At 37.5% G+C, this 11356-nt stretch overlaps 1 protein-coding gene across 1 annotated transcript in view; it reads left to right on the top strand.

The window, feature by feature from the left end:
- Nucleotides 1–3883: 3883 nt before the first annotated feature.
- Nucleotides 3884–11356, top strand: part of LOC128017185 (lysine-specific demethylase 6B) — a 93170-nt gene continuing 85697 nt past the window's right edge. Inside the window, exons 1-2 of the mRNA XM_052602442.1 lie at nucleotides 3884–4446; nucleotides 8728–8898. The gene's annotated coding sequence lies outside the window, so the exon portion shown is untranslated. The remainder of the gene's footprint in view (nucleotides 4447–8727; nucleotides 8899–11356) is intronic.

Below are 11356 nucleotides of genomic sequence, written 5' to 3'. Positions count from 1 at the left end.
GTAGCTTAGATTTATAGAACATAAGTTCTTCTTTCTTCTGAATCTTTGATTGTGCTGTTTTATTTATTCATTTATTCATTCATATTTTCAGTGACAATTTTCTTCCATTTAAATTTCAAAATTTCTCTCTTTTTTTAATTTGTTCTAAGCCATTTGGTTCAATTCAAATAGAGTTTGGTGTGTAGCATCTGATGTCCGTGGCGGTTTTATTTGGTCATAGTAGGCTACTGATATGCATTAATGCATTTATGGCAAGGGTACATACTTGTATAGCAATATTCAAAACCATGAACGAATGACAGTGCAATGTAATAAATTAGTCTTAAAATATAAACATATTTGCACTTCAGTTAAAAGGTTTGGGTAAGATTTTTGTTTGTTTCTTTTTTTTTTTTATATATATAATTCTCTAATGCTCACCAAGGCAATTCAAAAGCTTTTTTTTTTTTTTTTTTTAATTTAAAAGGATGGTACACCCAAAAACGAAAATGTGATGTTTAGAGTTTGATGTTCATGGCAGATAAACATCAAATTGGCATTTATGGGTGAACTCTCCTATTTGATAACTATTTTCAATTTGAAATCATTTATTAGTTTATTTTTCCTGTGATGGCAAAGCTGAATTTTTAGCAGCTGTTACAGACAATACTTCAGAAATTATTCTAAAATGCTGATTTGGTGCTTTTCTTATTGTGGTCAATGCTGAAAACAGTTGTGCTGTTCAATATTTTTGTGGAAACCACGATATTTTCAGTATTCTTTGATGAATATAAAGTTCAAAAGTGTATAATTTTGTACTAGAGGCTTCAACATAAATGAAGTAATAGTATTAAGTAAAACGTTGGAAGGTTTTGGTATTTTGTGTGAAAGAGACGGGTGCTCTTTGAAAGAACGAGGAGGTGAAGCCACAATCTAATCCTGTTTCCCAGTGGGTTTGTGCTTGCAGTCCTGTTGCTTTGACAACAACTCTCGAGATCAACCAAACAATCCAGGATTGTGTCAAATCAGCAAATCCAGCAACTCACTTGTCCACAGATGAAAAACAGAGTTCACACGGCAAATATCTAGAAATAGAGGACACTATAATTTCAGAAAATTCTCAAAATTGTGCAACTGTGATCCAATTAGTTGAAAAATTTACCGCCAAATCATCTGAATCCACAGGAATTATTCCTTCAAATCTGACAACTGTGGTCATTCACTCCACTTTTCCAGGCAGCTTGGACCTCGATGATTGACGTATGCGGCTATATTTGTTCTTTAGAGCCGGAAGGGGGACGAGAAGCGGCAATCTTCTCAGGACACTCATTAGATTAAAGGAAATTCTTGGAAGAAGAGAACAAGAGAGCAGAGAAACTGGAACAGAAGAATAGTTCTGAGGGAAGGAGAGCGAGAGAAAGCAAGCGTGAGGGTGGCCTCCGTGTAAGGCTGCATTCAGTCTGCCATCCTCTTCTGAAAGAGCCAGACTTGCTCAGACTGTAAGGAGCTCTTTATTCAGCCACAGGTCTGTGTGTCTCTGTACCTCTAACTGGTTGTTGGGGTGCTCATAGCAACATGTCTAATTCACATTCAAATTGGCCTCCAAGGCGTCATTGTGTTCTTTTAGAGTACTTCAGATTTTTTTTTTCTTAAAAAAAATGTACGTTATAAAGAAGAAGGGAGAGAAAGACATCTTTTGAGTCACAAAATTGAGCATGAAGTCCCCAGGGTTTATTTATCACCCCATTGCACCCACCTCAGATCCATTGAGAAGAATGTGATGGGAAGGTTTCTTCCCGACTGGCATTTCTTTGCATGAATCTGACACTTGTTGCTCCCGGGCAGCTCGTGGAGAGATGCAAAAGCATGAATGTAAAACCTGGATGGTCCGAGTTCTGTCCAGATTTCTGTACCGTCCTCTCAGACACCATGATAAGAACTTAATAATGATCTGGAAGCGCCAGCTGAGGACAGGTGGACAATCTGATTTGCCTTTTGAGTAATTTGGGTCCCTCTGGGACACCAGTCCTGAGTCTTGCTACATTTGAACCAACATAATTGAGTTAGCGCTTCCTCTGTATAATATTGCATCAAATGTGTTTTAAATTATGGCTGTAAAGCAATGACCACAGACACTCCAGGAGGAATACACTGAAAACCCCCACCCACACACGGCCCTCGACTCCACAACGAATCAACTGTTGAAACAATGCCCACCTGTGATCTTTGAATCACATTTGACCCACAAAACATTCAGTTAAAAATATTAACATTAAAATTCATTGAACATTACAGGGGTCATGAGATGCTTTTTAAAGCTCATTATGTTGTGTATTTGGTGTAACAGAATGCTGACATGCTTTAATGTTCAAAAAACACATTATTGTACTGTAGGTCCTCTATGCCATGCCTCTCTCAAGCGTCGTTTTCTAGAAAAGTCTCTCCTTCCAAGTGCAGTCTGCTCTGATTGGACAACAGACCTAGTGCATTGTGATTGGCCAAACACTGCAAAAACTCGTTGGAAATGTAACACCGCTTTCCATAATCACAAGTTTCATCTTTCTAAATAAATGTATAATGTATGTATAATATTAAAGAATCCTAAATGTATCTACATTCAAAAGGCCAAATAAAGTGCTTTTGCCTAGATACACACAGCATCTCTCTGACATGACTGCTTCAACACTAACTGCAGTTACTGAAACCATGCTTTCTTTCTTTGCGTTAACATTTGGGTGCCATTATACAAAAATGTCCACATAGTGACAGACATGTGGGGGCGTGTTTGAATGAGCTGTTTTAGGGGAACATGGCAGAGTCTTAAATTTGGTAAAGAATATCTCGTTGGATTTGAGACTTTTGCAACTTTACAGATCTTCTTTATGCACCAAGAGCTTGTAACACTCCAAAGAGAAAGTAACAATTTAAACCACATCATATCACCCCTTTAAAATAACATTGAAATGTTTGGTCCCAAACTTATTGTGCAATATTTTGTGTATAAATATGATGTTATTATTAATATTAATTTTGACAGAAGATTCTTATGTTCACCAAGGCTATACATTTATTAAATAAAAATACAGTTTGGTCAAAAATAAGTGCTAACTCGTCCATCCAAGTGGTTTAAAGACACCATTAATGAGAAAAGAGAGTATCTGGTCCCAAACTGCATTATTCACAAAAAAAAAAAATTATAAATATATACTAATAATATTAACTGTATATAAATTGTACATTCTTGAGTAATTTTTTTTACTTTAGGCATTTCATAGTATCTAATGTATTTAATAATGAATTTAACCCATTTCATATTTCACAAATAAATGATCAGTTTTATAGAAGCAGTCAATATTGACCCTATTTTTGCACATGGCAACAAATTCATTCATTCATTTTCTTGTTGTACTACTGCTGTATGTATCTTTATTTTTTTTTTTTCTGACAGAAAATAACCCCAGGTTTAATCCTTATGGAGAACGGAGGAGCTAGAAAATGTAAGATATTTCTGAGTCAGATTTTTTTTTAGATGTGTGTGTGTATAATTACAGTTTTTTTTTTTTTTTTTTTCTGACATTCGTCAATGTCACAAACACTGGTCAAGTAACTATAAAACGTTTCTTGCACTTAATTTTTAACGAATGAATATCAAATACTTTTAAGACAATAGAAGGGTTAAATCACTAGAAATGACACAAAATCGATGCATCCCCGTCACTAAGAGCCCCCCGTTATCCCCCGCAGCAGCCCTGGGAACGGACGCCCTGGTCTCCGCTCGGATGGAGTGAGTGATGGTGGAATTCGGAAGTCTTGAGCGTCCGGGAGTAACGGAGGCGGGGCGGTGCGGGTCCAAGAGAGACTCGTCCACCGAAAAGAAACCTGCATGAGGGGGGAAAACGAGTGCGAGGGAGGAGGAGGAACAAGAGAGAAGGGGAAGCAGCGAAAGAGTGCAGGGAAACCAGACGGGAGAGCGAAGAGAGAGAATGAGGGGAGTGCCTGCGTTTGCAGCGGATTAACAACTGCGCATTTTCCAAACGCGCATCTCCTCCACAGATGAAACTCAAAGTGGACATGAGGGACTCGCGCCGTGGCACCATCCTCGCCTGGCCGAAACCGCACCATCATATTAGTAGACCACAGAGAAGTCGTGAGATGCCTGCGTGCCTTTTTTTTTTTTTTTTTGTGGGGAAGACTCTGGAACAATTTTGCGCGCTGATGTTTGTGTCACATCATCTCCTCTTACAGCGGTTTCATAACGCAGCTCCGCCGACATTTTACAGTGTGCGATTCAAATATGCTCATGTATGACATGATGAAGGTGCAGGCGGATCGCGCGCCGCGCCGTCCATTCACCGCGCGAGGTGAAAGAAACTACGCAGTTGCTTTATTTAGCTTGCGTTTTTACAATGAGGACATGCAAGATGAAGAAGAAGCCACCTCCCAGTTTGACACTCCGTGCATTAGCAGGTAAAGACAGACACTTTCTGGACTTTATGCACCACGTAAACACTGCGTATGGATCGAGCATATTAAACCTGTTATATTCTAACAGCCTGTTCGCGATGCAATGAGTCACTAGGTGTGAAATGCAATGAAACGTGTCCGGCGGCGTGGTTTCATTTCTGAAGCGTGATTAATTCCCGCTTTTGATTTAATCGCAGCTTGCTGAAATTCAGTCATTTTGTGTCTGTTGCAAACAGAAAGTGAGCGTGGGTTTCCATATGAGTGGTGGATAAAGTTGCCCACCCTTTACCAGTAATACGGGTGAGATCATAGTTAATGTGAAGACTGTGGGAGTTTAATATTGTGCAATCGTCTGGTATAAAAATACTCTTGGGAATATAGCACAGTGCATTTTAGTTATAATCAGTGCAGATCTCGCAGATGTATAAACGTTTGTAACTCAAACCGCGCTGTAAGTGAGGGTTTCACATAGTTAAGTGAGTAAATATGTCAGAAAATCGCTGAATGAGATTCGGGCCTGGCCGTGGGCGCTCAAGGGTGTCGCATTTTCTGTCGGAAATGTCATGTGGCGAAGTTGTGGCGGGATCGGAGATTTTCCAGGAAGAACGTTTGAATTTTTTCTGTGCCATGTTTTTTCTCTTCCTCTCTTCTGCTGACTGTACGTCGCCGCCCCCTTTTTTTCTTTCTTGTGTTCCCGTGTGTGACCGCAGGGGGGCGCTGCAGCTCCACGGAAAGCGCCTCCCATCAGAGCCTCTAGATTCTGAGAGCTGCCACGCTTTTGGGAAGTCATGGCGGCTGTTAGTCTTCAGTTAAAGGTGCACTCAGTCTTTTTTCCCATCCTAATTAAAGTTTTACACCGTATAAATAGTGCTTGTTGAGGAATATGCTTTAAATTGATGTATGCTCATTTCCACTGATATTAGTCTAATAGAAAAAGCTTTTTATTCTACTACATGGAGTGGGTCTCCACCTTGTTGACATCACGTGAGCAGTTCACAACCCCAGTTAATAATAAAAATGTTTACTATTACTTCATATAGCACTCTTAGTGCCTAGCACGAGCACACAAAGGTCACAGCTGCACGCTGTTATAATGTGTGTGAAAGTTTAGTAGCAATGAATCAAACAGCAGCCATTAATGAAAAGAAAAATACAGGAAGATATTGTCTTCGTTCTGAGGACTTATTATTATTATCTGTCCCTCAAGTCCGGACCGAACTGGGAAAAGGGGCGTTCAAGTATGCGGCCCCCTGCACTTGGAATCAGCTTCAAAATGTTCTGAATCTTAAGGAGCCAGTTTCATTGGCTGATTTTAAATTACTTTTAAATAACATGGAAGCTACACAAACTGGCTGTAGATGGAATGACTGACTCAGTTATGACGGACGATCCTTGCTGTTGTTTATCGCTTGCGATAATATGTGAAATTCTGATTTCTTATGACTTTATAATTATTTATTACTTGTATAAATTGTTATATGTTGATGTTATATGTTATATGTTTTTATGTCTGTAACCTTGTTAATTGTGCGGCTGCCTGTCTTGGCCAGGACGCTCTTTGAAAAGAGATTTTTAATCTCAGTGAGTTTTATTCTGGTTAAATAAAGGTAATAATAATGTGTGAGGTAAAAAAAAATAAAAAACAAACAACTTTACTAAAAAAAAAAAAAAAATGTCATGCATTCCGTTATATGGGTGTTACTATACAGTCTAACCAACTCAGAGTAGGGCATACAAGTCAAAAACATCATTTGGAAGCAGCCTAAACAAAATAAAAAATTATATTGTGAACAGTAAGCCTAAATAACTACATCTGAATTCAGCTTATTGTATTTCTACTTGGTATCAAAACGAAATGTTATTATTACATAAAGCAGGCCGTGAAAATCAAATGATTATGTGTTACACTAGTTGTATTTTTGTAACACCTTTAAAATGACTGCAATACAGCATATAAAGATTATACATGATCCAATATTATAGATGCAACTCGTCCATCATCTAGAATTCTGAGTTTCCCGCTTGTAAATATGACTTTGCTCAGTCATTCATGTTCTGGTTATTACCCAATTGACCTGTGGCCTGTAACATGAAGCTGGTTTCAGTTTTTCTGCAGGTAAGTTTATGAATCTCTTAAGTTTTTGGGCTTAAGAAGGTGGGTTGCTTTTGAGCAGGTTTCGTCCCCATGCTAATTTACAGCGACCCTGATCCTGAACAGGGTTTATTCTGAGTTAGAGATCACAGATCAATCAGCTCTGAGAAAATGAACATGTTTTTGATGCAATAAAACCTCCATTACAAATTAAAGTTTATAGTGATAAAATTGTGTGTGTGTGTGTGTGTGTGTGTGTGTGTGTGTGTATATATATATATATATATATATATATATATATATATATATATATATATATATATATAATTTATTTTTTGCTTCTAATTGTTATATTTATATTTTGTACATTATAATTATGTATAATTCATGTAATATATTCCTATAATTAATTATGAGTTAAAAATTAATATAAAATTTAGCATTTAAATAAATAGGCTATAATTATATCTTTTTATATAGCTTTTTAAACTGATGCTTTAAACTTTTAAGCTCTTTGTTATATAAATGAAGCTCAGCTGATTCACTTGCATTGCTATAGTACTCAAACTTTCACTGCAGCAGTGTTTATTCCTGCCTTTGTAAATGTGTTTTAATTCATGCTATTTTTTCATAACAGTCACTTCATCTTCGACAGAGAAGTGAATTGCACTGACTCTGGTGAGACGTCAGTGTGTCATGTTCTGTGTGTTTGGCTGTTAGCCGCATGTATCACACTTTCAGGTGCACGCTCCTCACAAACTCTGGAACAAACCTGATTTGACAGAACGTTTAAACTGAGCGTTGTGCAACAGCAGATACTGATCTAAACCAGGCTGGGTTTGTCAGGTTTTGTCAACTCAAAACCTACTCTGCAGCTCTGTTTGTTCATTTCACTCCGTGCCACAGGCCAATGCTAATTAAGATATTTTCAACTCCACTTGAAGTGGTTCTCAACTTATTTTTCTTCAGGATGCAGATTTCATGAGTTGTCCTAACTCCACATATGTTTATAGTTTTACTTTTATTGTTTAGTTAAGTGCAATTCTTTAGCATTTTTCCCCTTGCTTTTTTGAACCAGAACAGACTTGGGTCACTTTACCATCAGTTGAGGTTCATTGACAGAATCGTCATCACAAAACTCTTGAGGCTTATGTCACCGTCAGTGTTTCTCTTTTTTTATGAGTGCTTTCTTATGTCACTTCACAGGTCAATTACACTATTAATTTTTTATTTTTTAAAGAAAAAAAAACTAATTCTGCTGTCAAGGTCACTTTGTAAATGTGAGCAACCCTACATTTGAAAATCAAATCTCTTATTGTATCTAAAGGACACTATATCCCTATGAACATTAAAGTAATGCATCATTGTTTTGTCTTACATTGCTGTCCACACTTTCATACTTGCTACCTGAATCCTGGTAACCTCACTTCACCTTCCAACCATCCCAAAACCAACAACAACATCTTAGCAAGCACCCTAAACCTTCAGTGCAGCTGCTCTCATGTCCCTCTAACACCTTCACTATAGCTTCATGCAGGTTTGGGCTCCTGTTTCTTTCTCGTGTCTCTTATTAGACACTTTTTCAAATTTATGTTTATCTTATATTGTACTGGAATGTTGTCTCAAGTCATTATTGTCAGCTGTAAATAGTTACAGAGAAACTTAATTTGTTTCTTGCTTTAAACATGACTGTACTGTGAAAAATGTCAAGACTCGACTTGTTCCTTGAATCGCTGTTACTGATACAATTTTGATCTGCATCACTTTAATTTTGGATAGTCATGTTACTTTGTGTCATCATCGAGGAAATAGATCTGTCTGTTACAGTAGCATACCGCTAGATGGCAGCACATGCTCAGAAATTAGAGGCTTGTCAGATGCCAAACATGAAGACAAACAGAACATGCAAATACGGTTGATCATGTGAGCACAGCAATTAAAATGACACAAGGAACATTGCTTTTGTCTTGTATAATTCCCAGCTTAGTGAAGTATAAAATCCCAGGTCTGTTCTGATGTTGCTGTGGACCGCAGGATAAACAGTGCTTAATGCAAATAAGTTTTGATGGCAAATCAAATAAGATTATCAAAGGGGAAACACAAAATCTCTGTGGTTGAATTGCGACTTGTTTGAAAAACACTAAGTATTTGCAAATGTTTATATATTTTCCTCTCTGTTTTGTATTCTACAGAGTTTGCAGTTTCACCATGGGTGAGATTTGGTTGGCCAACATGACAATGTCTCTGGAAGAGTCTAAATCACAGGTCCAATGACACACACAGTGCCTCCTGTCAACCAGTGGATGGAGGTCAAGACGGGTGTCTGGACATTACCTGTGGCAGAGGGGATGGAGAGGACAGAGGTCAGTTGCTTAATATTGTTTTTGTGGGAACCATGATAGTTTTTTAGCGGATTCTTTGCTGAATAAAAGTTCAAAAGAACCGCATTTATTCAAAATATTTTTTTTTTGTAACAATTGAATCCTTACTGAACAAAAGTATACATTTCTTACATCAAACATCAAACATGAATACATTAACATTAACTGATGTAACTTTAATGTAAAGTGTTTGCCAGCATTACAGTATGAAACTGGTAGAAGTCACTTACTTCCTTATATGTACAAACTATATCCAGTCTTTCAACTTTTATCTTAACCAGAAAAGTAAACCGGTTCCTATTTGTTCCCAGTCTTTGATGTGATGTAATGATCCGTTTAACAGTGTTTACATGCACCACACCATAGGAACGCACAACCAGTTCATCTGCCTTGAAAATGAGTCCTACCTTAATAGATGACAACTTTACAACTCAAATACCAAAATATATACTGAAGAATTTAAGTGTGCTTTAAAGGGGCCATGAACTGCCTTTTACATCAAAAAACATCATAATTTAGAAGTAACAGTCTATTTTCTGTCCTGGTTTGAGCCCCTCATGGGAATGCTCTGTTTCAAGAGCTGTGGCGGTTTGTATAACAGACAAAGCAATAGTGACCATGTGATAAAAAGTTACTCACACTTGTGTAGTGCGATATTACTGTCGGATCCAATACAGTCTAACTGCATTGTCTTTTAGTTTCAATCTTTCTGAAAAGCCTGCGTCGAATTGTGTCTTGTTTGTAAACCAATCTGCGGTAAAGTAAAGTGAACAAAGGACCAAGTTTTTACTGACACCATCAGGATCTTCATTAAAAATAAAATTCATCCACTCTTTCCTAATGTTAGGATCAGAAGGAAGGCAATGCAAAGACAACTTTTTTACAACTTGGCACTGAATTGTGTCTTGCTGTCTTCTGAGCCATCTTTGTCGTTTGGTTTTTGCATAGACCTGCATTTGCATCTCTTGTTATTTACATTACATGTGTGATTCAGTGGGCGGGGCTAAACAGGCATTGATGTAGAAGCAGACGTTGATCATCTTCAGCGGAGGCGGGGTTTAGCCACACTATTATGTCATAAAGTGGCACATTCCACAACCTGTCGTTTCGGCAGATTGGCTTCAATATATGCTGTTTTTAGACTAACAAGAAAGTTTTGAGTTCTGAAACTTACAGGATATTTTTATATTACAATGACCTCTTATATGTCAAAAGATCAACGGAATTTAGTTTTCTCAGTTCATGAGCCCTTTAACACAAATATGATGGACACTTGCCTGCTAGGCTTCCATTTAACAGACATTGCTATAAATCAATAAAAAAAACTCAACTCAAAAGGTCAGCATTATTTTCTGTGGTTATTGACAGAAGGATACAGATGCTGTTCATAGAGTTTACGTTAGATATTACCTGTTTAAAACAGTAATTAATGATCCTGGTGTGTACAAATGTATCAGGAAGTAATGACATCAACAATAGAGGTAAAATGGTAAAACCGAAATTGATTATGATTGAAAAACAAAACTAAAACTCATAATCAATAAGGTTCATACAGCATGCATGCTGTGTTTTCTTCTGTGTTTGTGGAGGTTCAGTGTTGTCTGTGATGGTGTTGATGGATACGTTAGTGATGGATTCATGGCACTAGATTTTAAGTTTCATTTCTGCTGCTCTTGTGCCATCAGAGGAGAGCTGATACAGTTTCTTCTCAGTGGATGGTGTTCAGTGAGGTCTCTAAGTGCAGTCTGGGGTTTGTATTACAGTGATTGATTTATTTAATGATGTAAACCATGCAGAAAGCTCTCATGGATGTCTGTCTGCTCTCCTTGTCTCACTTACTGTTTCTGATTGAGTAGAGATAGCGTGTATGTGTGTGTGTGTGTGTGTGCGTGCAGACTTTGTGTGATTATTTTATTCATCATTCACTCACCCTCATACCAAACATGTAAGACTTTCTTTCTTCTGTGGAACACAAGTGAAGATATGTTTCAACTGTTTTTGTCAAAAAAAAAATTATAATAATAAAAATATAAAAAGCATAGATACATTTTCTTGTTTTGTGTTTCATGGTAAAAAGTCATACAGGTTTGGAATGGGTTTCTTAACATTAAACGGTGAACTCAAATACATTCTTTGGTAGAAACTAGTTCTGGAAGTGGGTTGGTACGGCCACCATGTTTTATTAGCAGTTTCTATTCTAATAGTATCTGGAATTATTTGTGAATAACAGCAGCTTTCAGAAACTGTCGCTCTGTTCTGAACCTGCTTGACAGGATGGTCTGTCTTATCACTCTCTCCAGGTAAAGACTGTTAGCCTCACAAGCCAATGTTTTGAGTATCAGCAGTAATTTTGGCTTAAGTAAGGGATAATGTACATCTAGCCTGTTGTTCTCACAGAATGAGGAATCAGGACCCCGACGCGACTACTTGCCACATAAGT

Source organism: Carassius gibelio, chromosome A7 (assembly GCF_023724105.1).
Source record: "Carassius gibelio isolate Cgi1373 ecotype wild population from Czech Republic chromosome A7, carGib1.2-hapl.c, whole genome shotgun sequence".
Taxonomy (NCBI): domain Eukaryota; kingdom Metazoa; phylum Chordata; class Actinopteri; order Cypriniformes; family Cyprinidae; genus Carassius; species Carassius gibelio.
The sequence above is the reverse complement of the archived record's forward strand: the minus strand, read 5'-3'. Positions and strand labels throughout refer to the sequence as shown.